At 40.9% G+C, this 22,904-nt stretch overlaps 2 protein-coding genes across 2 annotated transcripts in view; both read left to right on the top strand.

Annotated features, from left to right (window-relative positions):
- Positions 1 to 22,904, top strand: part of LOC146495445 (chemokine-like protein TAFA-2) — a 104,934-nt gene that overhangs the window by 24,631 nt on the left and 57,399 nt on the right. The gene's annotated exons all lie outside the window — the stretch shown is intronic.
- Positions 14,986 to 22,904, top strand: part of csad (cysteine sulfinic acid decarboxylase) — a 294,077-nt gene continuing 286,158 nt past the window's right edge. Inside the window, exon 1 of the mRNA XM_085146976.1 lies at positions 14,986 to 20,983. The gene's annotated coding sequence lies outside the window, so the exon portion shown is untranslated. The remainder of the gene's footprint in view (positions 20,984 to 22,904) is intronic.

The following is a 22,904-nucleotide window of genomic DNA, read 5'->3' as shown; positions in this document are numbered from 1 at the left end:
ACCTTTACACATTTTTAAAGCTAGTCAGGTAACGTTACGTTGACTTCGTTGGACTTTTATATTTGATATATAACATTGTGATCAGACAACATCAACTGATTTCATCATTTGTTTTAGATATTTTCCAAAGTTGTCTGCCATAGTATGTGAAGATATAAAATCCATATACGTGACATATGGATATCGGATATCTATCCACGGTTCTGATTCTTTAGCAGCCCACACCATCCCTCCTGCTGATTGTAGAATATGTGATGAGTAGGAGGGATGCATTCACTGAGTTTTTGAGGACACTTTTGTGAGGCTATTGCTAGCAAAGGCTCCCACCTTATACAGTCAGTGCCAGTGACTGACTTGTTTGCATTTTATTTACAGGCAAGATGAAGTATATGCACCATGTAACCCAAAATATATATTTTGGATCATTTTATAAAAAATAACTACAGTATTTACTAGAGGTGGGAATCACCGTACATCCCACGATACGATATTATCACAATACTTAACGCACGATACGATATTATTGCAATTTTTAAAAATATTTTGCGATATTGAGATTCTGTACATAAAGGTAAACTTTATCAATCATCATTTTCTCTAATATCAAAGTCTCACACTCAGTCTTTCTCTCATTTCAGTTTGATTGTTGACAAACTGAACGGTTTGTATTACAGTCTAGTCCAACTTAACTGAATCAACCATCTGGTACAATTATAGCTATTCTGAACTATGCAGTTTATGAAAACTATGCAGCCCCTTCAGCAACTGAAGAATTTGAAAGTAAATTAAAACAAAATATAATTTTACATTAAATAAAAAAGTTTTAAACTTCATTAAAATAAAACATGTCTTAAATTAAAATAAGTAAACTGTCATGTTTATTAAACACATTTGGACAGTGAAGGAATGTCAGGATTCTTGCTCAGAAAAAGGATCAACATGCTCTGAAGTCAGAGCACAAAAACCTTTTTGTAACAAAATATCGATTTCTGCTGTCCCTGTATCCATACATTATTAGCAAACAAAATATCACGATACTACACAGTATCCATTTTTCCCCCACCCCTAATATTTACCAGCCCATCTTTTTTAGTGAGTCTCATAATCTTGTAGCTTTAAAAGGAGCAGAATGCCTGATAGTAAAAAATGCCTAAAATAGTGTAAAAAGTCTGTGTAGGGAAACCGTAACTTTAAGGATGCTTTGCACTTGGTTTCTTTTAATATTTTTTTCATGACTGCTGCATCTGAAAAATAAATACATACAGTATATAAATGACATGTTCAAATACTGTATTTTTAGTGCTAGCATCCTATTAAACTGTGGGTGGTTGCTTTCAGGCTGCACTCACACTCCCTTATATGCCTCCCCATGTGAAACAGCTCCTCTGGCACTATTTTTCTACTTTGTTTTCAGTGATAATTATCCTTTCTCTCTCCACCCCTTCTCTTTTGGCGCTTTCTCTATTTTAGTAGCACACATCTGCATGTAACAGATAAATTTTTAAATGGTTTTTGACCTGGCTTGAACAAACCATCATCTCCCGCCTCCGAGTGAAACAGCTTATACGTCTGAAAAAAAAGGAGGTGTTTGAAGTCTGCATCAGAATGTCGAGGCGTTCGACACCGACGCTCGCAGCTATCACCGCTTGATGAAACAAAACCGTGACCTGCGACAAAAGAGGAGAAATAACTAGTTGCTTCAATTACCACACATATCACATGACACAATGTTACACTATGATGCAAGTGTATCCGTCGGCCTTCTGAGGGATTTCTGCGCTATCTATAGGCAAGACACTCGCAATGCTTTCTGAAAATTAATCCGTGCAAATTTGATTAAAGGGATGTGAAAACAAGTATTTGAACAAGAAGAGCTGTGCACGGCAAGCGTGAAGATGAATAACATGAATACATTACGGATCAGGGGACTGACGCATTTTTGCCTGTGATGTTTGAGAATTATGGATTTAAGTGTTCATCTAATTTATAGGTGCATAGGTGACAGCGCAGTCACTCACAAGAGGTGTCATAGCTGCTAATTTTCTCCACTGACTAAAGGCTGCCTGAGATCACAGGGTGGGCGTGTGTATGTGAACTCCAAGTTTATTCCATTAGCATTTCATTAAACTTTTGTTGGCTTGGTTTTGGGAAAGGGTGTTAGTGTTTTTGTGCGATATATGTGTGTTTGAGTGCTTGCGTGTGTCACACCATGCCATCCTGCGCATGCATGAGGGGCACACGTCAAACCGCTAAACCCCGGAGAGGAGAAGCTGTCACCAGAATGCAGGAGGAAGGGAAGGAAGGATAGATGGATGTGGTAAAGGTAAAGAAGGAAAAAAACATATAGGGTGAGAAATCCCAAGTGAGAAAGCAGACTGTTCATTAGCAGCACAGGAATGTGTTTGTGCGAGCGTGCAGGCAGTGCATGTTTGTGCGCTGAGCAGCTGGGTATTAACTAGGACACGTTCCCCCAGAATGAAGCAAAGGCAGATTTCGAGTCTTTTTCTCATCACTTTTTTACCTCTGCATGAACTGCTCTGTGATGCATTCCTCAGCATATCAGCATGCAGATCTACCTCACTGCTGCAGAAGTGCTGCACTGCTTTGTACCTCATGTACTTTAATTCACTATGCTGCATCGCTGGCTTGTCAATTAGATCCCTGCTTGAGAGAATCTGTGTTTCCTTCTCTGAAATGGATCTGTGGGCTGAAATAGACTAACTCAAGCACACCCTTGCAGCCATTTGCTTTTTTCACCCCTCTTACCCCACTACAAATCCTCAAAATGTCGACCTCCTTGCTTTCCCCGCTGAATATTACATGTCTTTTTCCTCCCTGGCGCTTTGTATTTGCTGCGGCTTTTTTCCCCTCTCCTTTGTTTTCAATTTTTCTAAGCCAGCAATTGTTTTATCCGTCCTGAGGCAGATTTTCTCTGCTGGTTTTGAGTAAAGGAAAAACTCTTATTTATTCATAAGACAGACATACTCACCTCAGATTGTTCCAAATTGCATTCATGTTCTTGGCTGCGCGTGTTTTGCTGTTGCGTTATAAGTTGAAGATTGAATTAGACTCAAGGAAGGGGAATCGCCAGCAGAGAAACATAATGGATGGCTTTCTCTGTGTGTGTGTGTGTGTGTGTGTGTGTGTGTGTGTGTGTGTGTGGCTACATCGCTGATAGTGTCAGGGATGAGGAGACCAGTTTTCTGTGATCACAGCTCTGATAAGAATTGTGGGAAACCACACTCACAACAAGCCACCCTGGAATATCAACGAGACACACACTCACTATCTTTCCTTCTGACACACACACACACACACACACACGCACACACACACACACACACACATGCACACACACACACAAATGCAAACTTATTACAACAGACATTCAAGTCATAAATATCTATATCTATATATAAACATCTGACGTGTTCCATGTTTACGTTTCTGCTGGATGTTGCTCTGAATTTGATTAAGCATCTTGACTTGGGTGAGTTTTCCTGCGAGTACGACCTATCCACGGAAACAGAGAAGTGCGTGTCCTGCAGGCATATGAGTGCATGAGGCATTATTAATGATTTACTGTGATCGTACGGGGACATCTGCCCTGATTAAGCAGATATAGAGAACCACATCATTCTCAAACTTGCAGGAATACTAGTGCATCACTGTGACTTTTTTTGGCAATTTAATTCTGAAAGGGAAACTTTCACATGTTCTATATTTATTACACATAAACTGGAATATTTCTAGCTTTTTGATTTTGATTTGAATGATTAAGACTATTTGCTTCTTAAAAATTAGAAATCAAGCGTCTGAAAATCCTAAAATATTTCCTTCAGAAATGTCAAACTGCTGAAAATTATTTTAATTACCGCACAGAACTTTTTGGGGTCTCATTTAACACGAATTAGTTTAGGTTCCTTTGATAGGAGTATTTTTGCGTTGGGTGTTTCTCATCTTCAGGCCCACCAAGCTCAGTGATGCAGTCACCAACGTGTTTGGTGTTAGCTTTGGGCCTCTGGCGTTAAGGAAAAGGAAATCAGCATCTTCACAAAGCTTATCAGCAGATGGAAACATGAAGTCCTTTAAAATCTCCTGATAGGTGACCGCATCATAGTTTAACTACCAACACCAGTAGAGGACATGGCAACCTTAATCACTACAGACTGTTAGAACTTCCCACTGGACTTCAATCACCTTGGATTCTGTACCTTAAATGAAAATTCACTTTCATGTGTCAAGAGGACTTATGATCACTGAGCAACAGTCCAGTTCTTTTTCTCCTTTTTCTCCTTAGTCCAGGTAAGACGCTTCCGATGTTCCTTCCGGTTCAGGAGTGGCTTGATAACAGGAAAGTAGAGGGTAGGACACTGACATGGTCCACTCCTTGTGAAGTTCTTGGATCAAATTTTCTTGACAATCCTCTCAAGGCTGCAGTCATCCTCTTGCTTGTGCACATGTTCCTTTCCATTCATACCACGTTCTATTAATATGCTGTGATACTGCACTCCATGAACGCTAAGCCTTCTCAGCAGTGACCCTCTTGGCTTACACTCCTTGTGGAGGTCTTGATGACACTAACTATCAGGTCAGCAGAGTTCCCCATGATTGTGGTTGTATGTAGTGAACTAGACTGAAAAAGACACAGTCAAATATTAAACTCAGAACGAAGATTTTAATAATTTGAGATACTTGATTTCTCATTTTAATGTGCTGTAAGCCACAGTTACTACAGTTACTGTTAGGGGTGGGGGAAAAAATGGATACTGTGTAGTATGGTGATATTTTGTTTGCTAATAATGTATGGATACAGGGACAGCAGAAATCGATATTTTGTTACAAAAAGGTTTTTGTGCTCTGACTTCAGAGCATGTTGATCCTTTTTCTGAGCAAGAATCCTGACATTCCTTCACTGTCCAAATGTGTTTAACTTGTTTATGGCAGCAATAAACATGACAGTTTACTTATTTTAATTTAAGACATGTTTTATTTTAATTAAGTTTAAAACTTTTTTATTTAATATAAAATTATATTTTGTTTTCATTTACTTTCAAATTCTTCAGTTGCTGAAGGGGCTGCATAGTTTTCATAAACTGCATAGTTCAGAATAGCTATAATTGTACCAGATGGTTGATTCAGTTAAGTTGGACTAGACTGTAATACAAACCGTTCAGTTTGTCAACAATCAAACTGAAATGAGAGAAAGACTGAGTGTGAGACTTTGATATTAGAGAAAATGAATATTGATGAAGTTCACCTTTATGTACAGAATGTGAATATCGCAAAATATTTTAAAAATTGCAATAATATCGTATCGCGCGTTAAGTATTGTGATAATATCGTATCGTGGGATGTACGGTGATTCCCACCTCTAGTTACTGCAGGCTCTTTACAAAATAAAGCAACTCAAGCCAACTGCTGTTGTGACTTTGCCCTCTATCTAAATGGGCTATGGTTATTACTGGCTTCAAAAGGCCAAGGTAATGGTAGCCATCAAGCTAATATCTCTGACTAGTTTACATTAAGGTAAAAAAAAAGGTAAAGTAAATTAAGTTCAAGTTCTTGTTTTGTTTTTCCCTCCCTGAGTGAGGGTGAATATAAATGGTAACAATTTAACCCTCCAGAAAGCGAAACTCTGTTTGTCCCTCTGTCTGCTTCAGATAATTGCCAGCCCAGCTGCCAATCTGCCTGCCCCAGTGGCTCCAGTTCTCCATTATCATGTCTGATAGATGGTTGTGTGTAGAAGTCAATAGCTCACCCTCATCTGTTGGCAATAACTTCTGATGGGAGTTTTGGTACATGTGCGCCAAATCCCTCATCTGCCGGTTGCTGGCAGCAGAAAGCGCTTCCTGCTGGGTGGAATTTGCAATGACAGGATGGACTGTGGTTAAATGTTTAGTTGCTAACCTGCCTGTTCCCATATGAGCCTGTGCAGAAACGCACCACGCTCCTCTTTCTCAAATACAAACACAGAAGAGTTTGTGTTACATGCTGCGTGTTTTGTTTATTTGTGATTTTGTGTTATTGCAGACTGTGATAAATATTATGTGATATGGTGGGTTTGTGTGCACGTGTGTGGATTTGCATGCGTGTGTGTAACTGGAGTCCATCTGTTGTTGTGGATGCTGATATGGCAACTGCATCTGTGGGGAGCTGACTAGCACATTAGAGAAAGAACACACACACACACACACACACACACACACACACACACACACACACACACACACACACACACACACACACACACACACACAAACCTGCATGTAGATAGCTAACAGCTCATTTGACACTGTAATTAAGGCCAAGGATCATGGATCCATTCTTCAGCCCTCTTTCTCGGGGTGTCGTCTGACCTCCAACGATATCAGCATAAGATGGATGTAAAAGAGGAAGGACAGAGGGGGGAGAGGAGAAAGAGCGGGGGGGGGGGGGGGGGGGGGGTGGGTAGAAGAAGAAATCAGAGAGGTGAAAAAAGTTATGGTTTGTGAGAAAATACGGGAGAGTGTGGATGGGGAGTGATATACAGATTGGGAGGGTCCATGTTTATGTGCCTGGAGGTGGGGATAGATTCAGACAGTGTGTGTGTGTGAGTGTATGTGTGTGTGTGTGTGTGCAGTCTCTCATGTTGACCTTACTGGCTGCTTCACCGTTGCATTATTAGGATGGCTTATATTTGTTGCCATCTACAGCTGTTGGCTGCAAATGCACACACGTGTACAGACACACAGTGAGTGTGCGCACAGATAACACATCAAATGCATGCATAAGTTATATGCGCCAGGCTGGGAGGTGAAATAGGAACAACATGATGAGTTTTCTGGGGAGAACAACAACAAGTTTTCATTAATTTCCTGCTATTTGTCATAGAGAAAATGAAATTAACACCCCTGTAAGAATAAATTCTATCATCCACACGCTGTTGGGAAATTAGCTTCATTTTGGAAATATGGTAAAAATTTCTATAAAGCCCACACACATTAACTTAGGCGGAAATTAAATAAGAAATTTCACAGTAACACTAACTACCTCTATAGAAACAAATGAATGAGGAATTTAGTGAAAGACTTGGCAGTGAAAGTATGATGCAGGTGAGTGATTGTCTTTCTTATTGGAAGCAGTGTTTGGAATAAAGGACCCAGTTGTCATTTCTATAGTCTCTTGGTAAGAAGAAAGAAAGTGTGGTGTTTCCTTGCATGTCCATAGCCGCTGAGTCAGTGAGACGAATTATGGAGAGAGAAAGGGCAGCAGCAGCAGCAGCAGCAGCAGCAGCAGCAGCAGCACCTGCAGCAGCAGCAGCACCTGCAGCAGCGGCTGCAGCAGCAGCACCTGCAGCACCTGCAGCAGCAGCAGCACCTGCAGCGGCGGCTGCAGCGGTGGCGGCTGCACCGGCAGCGGCGGCTGCAGCGGCAGCGGCGGCTGCAGCGGCGGCTGCAGTGGCAGCAGCGGCGGCAGCAGCAGCAGCGGCGGCGGCAGCAGGTGCTGCAGCACCTGCAGCAGCTGCAGCAGCAGCAGCAGCGGCGGCGGCAGCAGCAGCGGCGGCGGCAGCAGCAGCGGCGGCAGCAGCAGCAGCGGCGGCGGCGGCAGCAGCAGCGGCGGCGGCAGCAGCAGCAGCACCTGCAGCACCTGCAGCTGCAGCAGGAGCAGCAGCAGCAGCAGCAGCAGCAGCAGCGGCAGCAGCAGCACCTGCAGCTGCAGCAGCAGCAGCAGCAGCAGCAGCAGCACCTGCAGCAGCACCTGCAGCAGCAGCAGCGGCGGCAGCAGCAGCGTGTGGCAGTGAAGAGCTTTCGGAAGTTGCCTGGCAATGGAGAAATACGATGAAGAGCTTTTTATTGGTGACAACAAAGAATCCATAAAGTTGCGTTCCAGCAGCTGCTTTTTATAGGCAAAATTTTCAAGGGACATCCTGACCAGGAGACGAGCGCGCTTGTCAGCAGAGGGCATCGTCGGTGTTGACTTCCCTCCATAGACACACCCATCAGGGTGTCAGAGAACGCTCAGGGAAATGGTGGCTTTGGAGGCGACTTTTAAAGCAACTGAAAAATAAATGGAACTATGATTTAAGCAATAATCCCTGGGATTTGGTGAATCACAAGGATGACATCATGGTTGAGATTATATTCTATGAAATATTTTAACACAGAACAAACCCTTTAAAGCTCCTTTAAATACAGCAAAGCAAAAAAAGAACTTTTAAAAACTGTGCATCGAAGCAGAAGGTTGAATTAAAGGAAGATGGAACAAAGATCATTAAGTATTTTTATTACTTTAAACAGACTGAAATTTGTTTCATACTTTGAAAGAGTTTGAAAATTTCTTCTCCTGTCTCTCTCTGCCGTCCACATTCAGAGTCTAATTCCCATTTATGTGGTTTCGTGTCTTAGCCTTTGAATGGATGCTCACAGCGTGGGCTTTCCCCGAGTCTGAGAACTTCATGTTCTTATCTGCTCAGTGTTCATCCAGACACTGTTCAGGTGAAAGCAGACGGTCCTTTTTTTCCTTGGGAGTGTGATAATTCCCTAGATGGGGAATATTCAACTGAACTATATAGAGTTTTATGTGTTTTGGGAACAGAAGGTCCTTGAGGTGAAATGCTTAGCATTGCAGGACTGCAGGTTCCCCCCATGCTGTGTTTAAATCATTACTACCTCTGATAGACGCCCCATCTCCTGCCTCTCTGGGGTCATAAAATGCATACCTTCTTGGTTTGGTGGTCGACTTCAAAGAGAAATTTATATGTGAGAGGTTGAGAAAGCATTGGCCTTTTAGAAGGTATAGAAGGTATCCCGCTGTCTTTGTGTTTATCGGAATGACTCCTCAGCTCTGCCAGCAATGTCCTCCAACATGGTTAGCAAGTAAATTAAATAATTTTATTTTAGATTAGTAAGTCAAACAGATGTATACGTCTGTTACCTCACATCATCACACTGAATTACTCAGTTCAGCCTTTATTACATTTTTCCAGACTTAGAATGGGGTCTTAGTAAGCATGATCAGCCCATGTAACAGCAATGAGTCTATGTTAACTTGGTTGTTTCTGACTAGAAGAACACAGATCACACAAAACTCTAAATAACACAATGCCCTGTAGTGATGAATTGCAAGCATAACTAAAAGCGTTAGAAAAGCCCAGAAGTGCAAAGAAGGCATTGTGCATTAGTAATTAGTTAATCTACATGTGTCTCTTTTTTAAATGAAGATTTTTCCATGTCTGCTTTGAAAAATATTTGTGTCCACATGAACATGATAAATAACAATGTCAAGCTAAGAGGATGCCAAAGCAACAGGTGGTGATACAAACCTAAACATGTCGAAATGTTGGCCAATCAGAATCAATATTATGCACGAGCCATGTTGATTTAAGGAAAACATAATTTTTGAAACCATGAGTGTAAAATGAAAAAGTAAGAAGCATAAACAAAAAATAAAAATAAAATAAAGAACAATAAAGAGATTGATCTGAGCCGTGTTTATTTCCTGTGCTTCTGGCAGATTTTTCTCAGGTTCACTGTGAGTTAAGAAAAACAGCCCTGTTGATATCAGTGCTGTTACAAATGAGTATGTAATCTGATAAATGTTAGCACTGATTAGGATTTGAGTATAGATTTTTTAGAAAGCTTATTCAGCACGTACATCCTACAGGCACTAAACAAGTAATGTTATGCTTTCAGTTTGGCATTGAGAGATATCAGGACTGGTGACATCACTACCCTGGGATAGTCACCAATTTATCAGAGGGAAAGCGCTCCGAGTGCTCAGATAGAAAAGCACCATATAAGAACCAGTGCATTTACCATTTATCATTTACAGAAGTAGCACCGTGACAGACAACCAAACATATTTATACCTAATAGTAAATTGACATGCTTGCCATGATTTCCTGTTCTGATATCAGTTTATATTTATGTTTATGTCCTTCAAGAGTTGTTTGGTGAACAGCTATTAAACAGCATCTGAATTATTACTGTTATTATCACGTCTCCTCATCAGTGTGGCACTGGCTGAAACTTTTTGGCAAGCATGCCGAATATTGATCTTTGGAAGGACGACATCGAAACTGAAGAGAAATGATGGGTTTCGTGCCAATATACCAATAATTAGTGTTAATACAGAAACACTTAACACTGTGATTTTGTTTGGATAAATATTTGTCATGGTTGGCCGTGTGGCAGGCAAGCAGAAGTGGTGGACCCAAAACTGCAGGACTCTGGGAGACGGGAATAAACTGAAAACAGCTTCATTGCTGGAGGAATGATTCACAAAATAAAACTTACAAAAGCAAAACAAAACTCTAAACCGAGGTGCTGGAGATTGGACATTACAAACACACAGCAAGTTGAGGATATGACACGACAGGGAGCACAGGAAAACACAGGGCTTAAATACACAGGGGAGTAATTAGGAAATGGGCAACAGGAGGGAGACACAGCTGGGAGAAATTAGGCTAAAACTGAACACATTGACATGAACTTTCAGAATAAAACAGGAAACTAACAGACACAGAGAAGCATGGACAGACACTGAACTTGGCAGACTCACGAGCAGACACAGTGACACCATGGACAGACAGAGGGACACAGGCAGCCATGAAACAAACACACTAACACACAGCAAACCTAAACAAAAGACAAGGCAGAATAAACAAGAATATAAAGAAACACAAAACACCGAGTCCTCAGACTCAGGACCATGACAATATTGGCAAGTACTTGCTGCTAGTCATATGTGTGAAAGCTTCCAAATGATTGTTCATCTCTTAACTGTTAGTTTTCGTTATATAAATATTATAAATATAAATATAAATAGTTACAGCGTTATCACAGTTTTGAAATACTGCGTACAGCTTATTTACCCATTGTGATCTTAGACATTAACATTATCAATTTCAAAATCGTAGTCATGTGCTACTTATTTTGGAAACTGTTAGTAAAACTATTTTTAAGTCAGCCTCAGCCTGATGCACACGGGCCTACAGGGACCACCCAAGCAGATGCTTCATTTACAGAATTATGCATTTAGGGCAGAGAAATAGGTCTGAGCTGGTTACAGAGTTACAGAATGAGACCAGAGAGGACTGAAGCCATCATTGACACGCCCCGCTTTCAATGCTGTGTTGTGCTTTCAATATTACATAATCTAGTGAAAGACAGAAAAAGGAAACAAAACAGGAAGTCATTCCAGTGCTGTTTCCTCTCTTTGGGGTTTCATAAACCCGAGGCAGAGTTTCTGGAGAAAAGCTCGGACCCTAAATGCCTCCTGCCCCTCAGAAAGACAATCGATCACTGAACTTTTTTACTTTTATCCTGCTTCATCGCCCCCCTCTTGTCAAACACTATGTTTTTTGACATTTTCGACTCAAACCAGCGGTGTTGGCAGTCCTCCACTGACACGCATGAATGAACCCAGTTCCGGATGAAGGTTTTTGCACCCAGATTGAACATTTTTTTAAGGTCCCTAACTGGCAGCAGCTTGTCTTTTAATCTGGCATGACTGAATTTAAATGATGTATCGTGTCCTCTGTGGCAGGTGCTGTATTCAGAGAGTGTTTGTTTAATCTTTACAGTCTTTACTTTCAACAGGGCATAAAGTGACTGAGCAGTGAAGCCAGGATTTGTGTTTAGATGTATAAAACTGTATCTTTTAAATGTCATCAATTGTTTGATGTTAGGAAAAATATATATCTTCATAGCCTTATTATTAGGGATGCACCGATACTGATACTGGTATCGGGTATCGGGGCCGATACTGTAAAATGTGTGTGTACTCATACTCGTAAAAGTTAACCGATACCATGAACCGATACCAACTTATTTCATTAATCAGAGGGTGGCTTGTCATTTCTGTTGTAATTTGTTAGATTGGCCACTAGGGGGACAATTATTATTTTATTTATTATTTATTTGATAATTTTTTATATTTTATTATTTATATAATAATAATTATTTTGTTTGTTTACAATATGGACACTCTGCAATAATAAGTTTATTGTATTCGCAAACCTAATTTGTATTTATTTTATTCCGAACAGAAGTGTTTATTTATTATTCTGAAAGCTCGAGACAGTGCCAATAGTTCAGTGATATTTTGTTAAATTACAATGTGGAGACTCTGCAATAATTTAACTGAAGTGCTTATTTTTCACTTGAAATTTTTTTGTGGTCATTTTTATTAAGATTTTATTTTTTATCGGCAGAGAATATAATAAAATCTGTCTTCCAATTCATTGTATTTGTGTGTGTGTGTGTGTGTGTGTGTGTGTGTGTGGTAGAAGTATCAGTTTTTGTACTCTGTATCGGCAAGTACTCAGATCCAAGTATCGGTATCGTATCGGTTTGAAAAAATTGGTATCGTTGCATCCCTACTTATTACTGTTGTAATAATTCAAAGGTTTATAAAAAAAGGCTAGAAGAAAGATCTATTTTTACTACAAGTCCGCAGAAACTAGAGGAAGATAGAAATGGACGTGGAGTAGAATCTAAATATGCCAGCTGATGGCAGTGGAGAAAAGAAAAAGGCCCGGTCTTCTGAAAACCACAGTGTGATGAAAAATTAAGTTGGGAAGCAGAGAGAGGAAAGTATAGACAGAGAGAGGCAGAAGGAGAGAGAGCGAGTAAGTGCTTTTACTGCCGGTCGCTTTCACCTGTCTGTCTGGGAGACAGACGGATGAAATCGCACTCCCATTAAAGTGAGCTGGAAAAGTAGAACCTGCGTTCTTCCTGTGTCACTGAGTCCAGAAATAAGCGCAGAGCTGCACCCTTTCTTTGCATCCAATAGCTTAACTGTGCTGGAGGAAGTTATCCTAAAGCCTCTGAGGCTCTGCAGTTCTTTATTGTTTTCACTCTCTGATGAGACTTTAACTGATCGGCCTGTTTTCATTTCTCGTTCAGGTGCAACAAAATCTCATTGGTGTCACAGTTTAACTTTGCAAGTGCTCTTATTCTTTAACAAAGCACTACAAGCTTTCAAGTGCTGAATGGGCTTCCACCTGTTTCATTAAGTGTTGTAATAATTTCAGGCAAAAGTCTACAAAAGTAAAAAAAAACTGCAATTAAATTGAATTAAAGAAGCAATCTTTTCCTTCTGGGGTATTTTTTCCATCCGTGCTCGCCCATGCCTGACGCTTCCGGGCGTCCCACATCAGGGAGCACATAGTGGAGGCCATTAGCATTTTGCTTTAATATATTTCCTCAATTCCAAAGCTTCAAGAGATCCCTCTTTGCATTTGTTTATTTAGTTCAAAGTGTTCTTTTCTGTCATTGCCCAAGAACCTCGCCGGAAATTGAAGTGCAGTCAAAATGTGATAGATAAATATAAAAGTGGTCTGCTGTGTATTCTACGGAGAGAAGGACTTTGATGTTATTTTTGCAGTGTTAAGCCAGCTTACAGGGTCGGTGTAGCTCGCGCCTGTCGGTGAAGCCTGGCAATTCCTTTTTTCTTTTATTGTTTGATGCTGTTGGACTAGTGGCTGATAGAAAGGCTCAGACAACATAACTGCGTTAACCACCTGGATCTGTACTGTCAGCAGCCACACACTGCAGCGCTGTTTTTCCCCTCTGTGTATGTGTGTGTGCGTTTGACCTGAGGATGTTTTTGGGGTGGCTGTGCGGTGTGTGGACGATGGATTGGTAGTGACATCAGGATCGTACCTCGCGGTGCAGCAGGCTCTCCAGGTTAGCACAGCATGCGACAAACAGAGCCAGAGCCAAAGAAGGAGAGAGGATGGAGATGGATGGAGTGTGACACCCTTGGGTCGACTCGAGCTTCGGGGATGTGTCGGGGACACACATGTAGCAGCAGCAGGCAAAAGCTGATTTGAGAGATGGGGGATGTCAAGTCTGTGATGTGCACTCTGCTGAAGTCGTAGTGTGCTGTTAACTAGTGAACGAATGATAAGAGGTTGAGGAATGGAGGAGGAAATGCCCACTCCTCATTATCTCACTCCCTCTTCTTCCCCCCGATCATTCTCCTGATTTCCATGCACGTTGACTCGCACCGTTTCATAATGTTTCCACAGTGGTCGTTAAATTGGAGGTTTAAATTTTAGCCACTGGCTTTTTCTACAGGTCACATGGAGGGAATTTAGCCACAAGGACCAAACTGTGGGTTTGATTAATGAAAGACACACATGAATCACACACTCATGCATGCAAATGCACACATACACACACACACTTGCTTCTGGCTGGATCGGGGAGGCCTAATCAAGCTGAAATCTCCCGAGGTTGCAATTAGGTTTGGAAAGTCCTTGCAGTTCTAACTCTGGCTACCAAACAAGCCCGTCCATTAACTCGCAAGAATACCCAGAATCCATTTGACAAATCATCATCTCCCAATTCTTATCCACTGTTGTGTGTAGCACCTACATGCTAGTTTAATAAGAGTGGAGAGACAAGGTGCAGGAGACTCACACCAGCAGTTTTTCATACCTTATTATTTTTGTTCTAGTATCACAACAGTGTAATTCAGGCTGCACCAGGATCTGGCCTTAACAGCATTTCTGTTTGAGTCGTCAACGAAAGAGCCCGTGATCTCACAAACGATAAATCAGACTAGATGGAGGATTCAGTATAAAAATCAACTGTTTGTGAACGTTTTATGGTACATTTTTCCTTTAATGGACAGGTGATGGTGAAGAGGAAGACAAAAACATTGTAATAATAATAATAATGGATTGATATAGTCTCCATTATCCTTCTCTCACCCCAACCGGTCGCAGCAGATGGCCCCGCCCCTCCCTGAGCCTGGTTCTGCTGGAGGTTTCTTCCTGTTAAAAGGGAGTTTTTCCTTCCCACTGTCGCCAAAGTGCTGCTCATAGGGGGTCATATGATTGTTGGGTTTTTCTCTGTATCTATGAAGCGCCTTGAGGCGACTTTTGTTGTGATTTGGCGCTATATAAATAAAATTGAATTGAATTGAATATAGCGCTTTTCAACGCCACTCTCACATTCACACACTGGTGATGTGATGTGATATGTTTTTATTGATTAGCATTCAAATCTCAGTGAAGACAGAACAAAGATTTACCACAAAGCAAGAAAGCATGAGACAAGGCTAATCAAAAGGTATTGGCTGAAGCATTTGCTTATTACGCCAACCCTTTTAACAAAAGATCTTTTAGCATGCAGCTCCTGTACACAGGGCTCGAAGCAAATAATAAAATTCAATTCAATTCAATTTCATTTATATAGCGGTGGAGGCAGCTATGGTTGTAGCCACAGATGCCCTGGGGCAGACTGACAGAAGCGAGGCTGCCATATCGCGCCATCGGCCCCTCTGGCCATCACCAGTAAGCGGTAGGGTAAAGTGTCCTGCCCAAGGACACAACGACCAGGACAGAGAGCCCGGGGATCGAACCAGTGACCTTCCAGTTACAGATACGCTTCCCAACCCCCTGAGCCATGGTCTCCTCAGGTTTGTGTCAGGTTTAGGTAGAGTACTTGGAAACCCTGGTTACTGGTAACCTTGGATTCCTTCCTTCTCTTTCATCCTTGAACCCTTCCCTTTGGCTCTTTTGCTTACTTCCTATGCACTTGCCTAATTACCTTTCATCTTTCTCTGCGTCCTTTCCTTTCTTTTTTGCATTCTTGTCGGTATCAAACAGCAGCTTCCATTCTCTCTTGATAGTTTTCACTTTAAACAAAACAACAAACCTGCGAGCATCATGATGACCTTTGCTCCTCGGGCGAGTGAGATAGTCAGCTCTCCCTTAAATTATCAGGATGATTATGATTCATATCTATTGTTCTGAAGTCACATACAATAGCTAGTTAATTTCAGTGCTCAAGGACAGAAAAAAATACAAGGTAACAGATTGTAGGGATCACAGATGTCACCGTTAATTGGTACCAAAGATTTTCTCACTGTTAGAGCTGAAATTACTCTCATTGCAATAAAAGACGATATAACAACGGGGAAATTTTAGGGCCCATAAACACCTCGTGTGGCCCTCAGAAAAATAATAACATTGGTGGCGTGCGGCACTGGTAAATTGAAGTCAGCAGGACAGTTTTCTTCTATTTGTTAACTAATTGCGAGCACAATTTACTCTAACGTGAAAACTATTATTATAAATACGACAAAGAGAAGAGACGAATAAGGCTTTGTCTCTTTGTCATTAAGCTAGTGGAGTCAACATGTTGTTGATGTCACTGGTAAACAAAACAAATAAATAAATAACCTTTCAGCATATTGTAATTCAAGTGATGTGAGAGGGAACTCGACTCTTACTCGTCTTCTTGGCTCTGTTTTCAGGTGTTATAAAAGCCTGTAATGGGAGACTGACTTTGACCAATGGCAGGTCTCAGAGAGAGAAAGCAGTAAAATAAAGTGGTGCTATGTTGTGAGCTGAGGAGTTTCACATATGAGAGCAGGGTTTTAACCTTGTGTGAAGCCAAATGCCTTTTTTACCTGGCGCACTTACTCGTAGAGCATGTATGGCCATACTCGCTGTTTGTTCTGTGCTCAGAAAAAGAGGGAGGAGCTTCAGGAGGAGGTCTGTCTGATTTAAATCTCCAAGAGCTTTTTACTGAATTGGAGACGCTAATTACACCCCGTTTTTAATGTTTTTGACTATCTCATTATAATAAAACCCCTGCACTCATATGCTGACATGAAAACCTGTTACCATAGTTACAAGCTGCATAAATATACAGTGTACTGTTTATTACTTTTCATGTTGCTTACAGACCTTTATGATTCAGCTGTAGTTTAGTTTTAAAAAATCAACAAACTAGTTGACGTTACATACGTCTGCATACGTCTGCATACACGTGGGTTGACCACGAGAGACCAGAGCTACTGCTGAAAGACATGTCACCATTCCCCAACTATAAAGTTCCTGATGGCTATTATTAATAAAAATGTTGTAAAGAAGCCTTATCAAATGTTTCTGTTGGCTGAACTGTGAGCTCAGCTCTTAAAATGCTGCGTTTGATTCGCTTTCACACCACTAATGAAATGCACCTCCACATTTCATGTAGAACTGGACCTGATGCTCTCAGGTTGGCTGGTTTGCAGCACAGTTGAGGTGACAGCTTTCACATTGGCCTAAATGAAGCACACTAAATGGACAATTGCGCCTGTATAAACTGAACAGGGGTGTGAAAGCAACCCTAAAAATCCCTTATAGTTTACTGGCACAACTGCTACTTTAAAACAGTTTATTCCCTCTTGACAATGATGTCACTGAAAGACTGTTTCTCAACATGCACCAAAATAAAAGTGTCAGTTTTTGTGACCGTGGGGTAACAGTGTGTGTGTTCTAATATCAAAATCGCTTTATGTTAATTGCTGCAGTGACTGATGCAGAGCGCGCAGGGATCTCGTTTTCCAAATGGCTCATATCTTAAAGAATGGAAACTCCTGGAGTATTAATGTATTTCTACTACATTTTTCTCTATTACCACCGGGAGCTCATCCAGGGCCCGTGAGATGTCTGTCCGGCTTTAGCTAAGATGCATACAAACACACACGCCCACGTGTGCGCACACACAAAAACAGACTGGAGATATGGAGAGGAAACTGATCAGCTGCGTGGAGCGGGGAGGGCATTCCAACGGGACTAATTAAAGGGATGGAACAGACTGCTGAAGTCATCGGAGACCGCCGCTCTTTCACCAACTATTTCTTTCTCAACTCGCTTTTACTTTCTCTTTTGCTCCTCTGCGTTCTGTTAAAAAAGCTACATCATCCAGGGTTATGAGATTTAACGCTGTTTTCTCACCAGTGTTAACACTAAAGATGTGATTAGACGAGTTTAGGAATTCTGGAGTCTGCACTGCTCGAAGCGCTTGTTTACCAGCCGCTGTGATCTCGAAATTCACAAAGTTACAAACTCACACGTGGACTTTTGGTTTGTCAATATAGAAAATTCGTCTGTTGTCTTTGAGTGTGTGCAGATGTGTGAGTCACCGTCCTCTGATCAGTTTGATTCTGACGGAGAGTCGAGCTGTTTAGAAGCTATTGATCAGAACCCCTTGTTCCTGAGCAGACACACACGTACACAAACACACACGTACGCAAACACACACGCAACCACAGTGCTCCTCTCCACTACTCGCTCTCTCTCTGTCTTCTGCTGCCCCTTTCTGACTCCATTTCTATATCACACACCCACTCATTCTGCGGCAGACAGACCAAACAACCAGCCATAATGAAGTGGCACTGCATCATCACAAACACTGCTGTGTATCTAAATGAGCTGGAGAGGAAGCAGCACTGTCTCTGCTTTGTTTCCTAATTATTTAGTACCAGCAGAAGATAGGTGAGGACAGCAGGAAGAGGGTGAGAGGAGAGAAGGAAAGATATAGGAAGACTGGAAGAGATGAAAGGAACAAGAGATGAAAAGTACACACACACGCACACACACACACACACATGATTCTCTCACTCCCTGTGTGTGTGTGATGCCCCCTAACCAGAGAAAGCCTTGGCTCAGCCTGTCTGGCTTTTCAGCTTCTCCCAGCTCTACAAATGCCTGGCTGCATAACCAGATGACTCACACACCGAGCTCAGAACTCGAGCCAGAGCTTAACACACACTTCCTCACGGCAAAAGCGCTCTCACACGTGCGTGCAGACACATCCTTGAATATAGAATATGTGCACAAAATAAACACATCCACTTATGCCCAGATCCAACCAGGTGTGTGCATAATCTCATCTGCACTTAGTTAATCTGCCCTCACACAAAAACTGGAGAGCTCGGTTAGTTTTACTTACATCATCACAGATCTTTTCAAAAGTATTTTAGTTTTGTTTTTTTAATGACTTTCCCTCGTTACTAGTAGAGTTATTCATTACCACCATTTCTAGAGAGTTTTGTTTGTTTGTTTGTTAAACCACTTAACACTGACCTCTGAGTCATTACAGCATAAAAGGATCCTAACTAAAGGGATGAACCAGAGTTTTATTGACACATAGCAGGCAACTTAAAAAATAACCAATTTTAGATTGTATGTTTAGCCACCAGCAGCCTGTCATAAAAGCACATCATTTAGTGTGATTTAATTTTATTTTTCTATGAAAAGAGCCAAAAATGACACACTTATTGTATCAGTGATAAAACATTACTGCCCCAACAAGGTCATTCCCAAATAACTATTAGCTGTAAACTTGCCATCGTGCCAAGAGAAGAAAACTGGAAAGTGGAGAATAAAAGAAAAAGCCCTAAAAATCTATCTGCAGCAGATGAAAAGTATCTGAAAGTTGTGTATTTAATGGGAAAAATTGCCAAATCTGAGAGATGTATCTGGGCCTAGTCGACTCATCTACTACAGTATTTGCTGAAGCTTCATTAGAAAAGATCTGAGTGGAAGGATGACTATCGAGAAGCTGATCTTAAAGAAGGGAATCAGGAATAAGAGGTTAAGGTGTTTCAAATTACACAAGAGCTAGGCTGAAAATCTGTGGCAACAGATCTTATGGAGATTCAGATTTTTATTTTTTGTTGTCAGTATGTACGAATAATATAGGTACAACAGCGAGGTTCTACAACACAGGTGTCGAACTCCAGGCCTCGAGGGCCGGTGTCCTGCAGGTTTTAGACGTGTCTTTGATCCATCACAGCTGATTTAAATGGCTAAATGACCTCCTCAACATGTCTTGAAGTTTTCCAGAGGCCTGGTAATGAACTAATCATCGGATTCAGGTGTGTTGACCCAGGGTGATATCTAAAACCTGCAGGACACCGGCCCTCGAGGCCTGGAGTTCGACAACCCTGTTCTACAACCATCTGTAAAACAAGGTGGAGGCTCTTTCACGGTTTGGGGCTGTATTTCAACCTGTAATCATGGGGATCTTATCAAAATTGATTAAATGATGGAAGCAGAGAAGTAACATCTGTTTTTGATTCACTATGCATTATCATCTGGAAAGAGTTTGACTGGCAGCGCCATCATTTTCAGCATGACGATGATCCCAAACACACCGGCAGTGCAGTGAAAGCGTACTTAGAAAGAAAAACACACAATGGAGCATCATCAGTCACAGCTCAACAATATTGAAGCAGTGTGGGATCATTCAGTTCAATTGAACTTGATTTTGTTTTTTATGGCACCAAATCACAACAATAGCCACCTCAAGAAACGTTATATTTAAAAACTGTACAATAATACAGAGAAACCCCATCGATCAGATGATGCCATATGAGAAAGCACCAGGTGAACGTGGGAAGGAAAAACTCTCTTTTAACAGGATGAAAAGGGAGGAAGGCAGGGCAAAGAATAATAATAATAGTTCACGTTTAAATGCAGAGTGGTATATCATCTTGATATAGAACAAAAGTAGAAAGAAGAAAAGAAGAAACCTGGTGAACTATTCCTGAAGACAACAAGAAGAAATGATAAGAAACTTTGCTTAAAAGAGTTCAAGCTCCATGTATTTCTATGTATGTTCTAAGGGTGGGGAAAAAATGGATACTGTGTAGCATGGTGATATTTTGTTTGCTAATAATGTATGGATACAGGGACAGCAGAAATCGATATTTTGTTACAAAAAAGGTTTTTGTGCTCTGACTTCAGAGCATGTTGATCCTTTTTCTGAGCAAGAATCCTGACATTCCTTCACTGTCCAAATGTGTTTAATAAACATGACAGTTTACTTATTTTAATTTAAGACATGTTTTATTTTAATTAAGTTTAAAACTTTTTTATTTAATGTAAAATTATATTTTGTTTTAATTTACTTTCAAATTCTTCAGTTGCTGAAGGGGCTGCATAGTTTTCATAAACTGCATAGTTCAGAATAGCTATAATTGTACCAGATGGTTGATTCAGTTAAGTTGGACTAGACTGTAATACAAACCGTTCAGTTTGTCAACAATCAAACTGAAATGAGAGAAAGACTGAGTGTGAGACTTTGATATTAGAGAAAATGATGATTGATAAAGTTTACCTTTATGTACAGAATCTGAATATCGCAAAATATAAAATTGCAAAAATTGCAATAATATCGTATCGTGCGTTAAGTATTGTGATAATATCGTATTGTGGGATGTATGGTGATTCCCACCTCTAATATGTTTGCACATGGTTCAATAAATAACTGCAGCTATTCCCATTCTCCTAACAATATATAAAGAAATGAGGGATGACTGAAGACATTTGCTCACTACTAATATGTTTAGTGTTTGGAGGTTGGAGTTGGAGTACGACTAGTAGTATATAGTTGACTTAGTTGTGTTTTGAGCAAAGCTATAGATATTTAAACAACATATGTAAAAGATAAAAAAGAGTTCAGCTGCTTCTTGCATTTGCTTTTACTTTACCAGCATCCTGCAGTTATTTATTCACACCAGAGCGCAAACACGTGTACACAAGTTTACTGACCAAACAGTTTCCTTGGTAGGAAACACACAGCTTGTTTGTCTGTTGAAGAACTTTTTGTGTATACTTAGTGCCCAGAATGTAAAGTGCTTTAATTATATGCATCCTTTACTTCAGTGGAAACACCTGCCAGCATTTGGACAGAGACAAACAGAGGAGATACCCACTACTTTAAGTGTTTACTCACCATTGTTGGCCTTGTCCACATTGAATACACACAGATAAATAAAATCTGTTATTTGATCAGTATTGTTGATTAATCAGAAAAGTTGTTTTTATTAGATTTATTGGTGAGTTGTTTTGCTTGCAGATTCTTGTCAGACCTGAGGGTATAAAAGCTTTTTTTTTGCTTTGTTGTTTTGCTTGTTTTTGTTGTTGGCTTGGACGTTGGTCCTGGCAGTATCTGTTCTCTGATAGGTCTTTATTTCTTCACCCAAAACAAACGTGCACCTGTCCTGAGTCGGCTCCGTGTCTTAGCGTGCATTATGTCTTCATCCTGCAGTCTTTTCTTTCTCAAATTTGTGGCCTCGTGACTTGCAACAGCAGCCACAGATTCAGCAGCATATGGGTGGATGTTGCCGACGGAACACAATTTTTCACTCAGTAGCATATTTGAGATGCTGTATTCACATTTTGAAACGTATGCCCCAAAGAGCAATGCGGTTCCTCTGAAAAGCCGACAGTTAGTGCGCCATGACAGGGAGTGCTGTCTTTGAGTGGGATGAAAGTGGTAAAAGCAAATAGCCAACACTGCCAAACCTGAAGTGGATGATGATGTTTTCTTTCCATCTTGTTTCCACATGGTGCCAGGCAAGTCTGGGCACAAAAATACCAGAACCGTTCTTGGCACATCCCCAGCGCTTTTATTGCAGTGAACAGTGAAACAGCCTTTTTTGTATTTATTAGGGAGACAGAAGGTCACTGCAGGGTATGATTGAAGTTGTGTATGTTTGACATTAGTCGTAGAGTCTGATCTAAGGGTTATACATGACTGTTTTCTCAACAATCATGCATGACAGTGACGTTGTGCTAGCTAAACTCTACAGGATGCTCACAGTTACTTCGTTAAGAAGGTGTAACACAGATGACATTTGATGCTCAACATGACTCAAGTATGGACATAATTGTGCCACAGGCATAAAACGTTTTAAAATCACAAACACTGTTAGGATTCGTCATCTGTCTTTGTACATATTATTTTAGAATCCATGTGTCATGGCGGGGCGCACTGGTGTGAGGAAAGAGGTAGACCCAGATGCAGACACGGTGGAGACAAAACGTAGTTTCCAAAATAAAGCGAGCCTTTATTGGCTGATTGCAGAAGAAAAACAAGGAACTAGGGAAACTAAGGAGGCTATGAACACTGCGTTAACAACAAGGCTGTGACACTCAGTGACAAACTATGACAAACTGTGAACACTGAGTAAACTAGAAAACACAGAGAAACAATGGAGTAAACCTATGAAAACTGTGGTGAGGTTAACAGACGATCTGACACTGACTGAGTGGAAACACACAGACTAAATACACATAAGGAATGAGCAAAGGAAGTAGAATCACATGGGGAAAACAGCTGACA

The sequence above is a fragment of the Neolamprologus multifasciatus genome, chromosome 20 (assembly GCF_963576455.1).
Source record: "Neolamprologus multifasciatus chromosome 20, fNeoMul1.2, whole genome shotgun sequence".
NCBI lineage: Eukaryota > Metazoa > Chordata > Actinopteri > Cichliformes > Cichlidae > Neolamprologus > Neolamprologus multifasciatus.
Note: the sequence above shows the minus strand (reverse complement) of the source record. Positions and strands in the feature narration are given on the sequence as shown.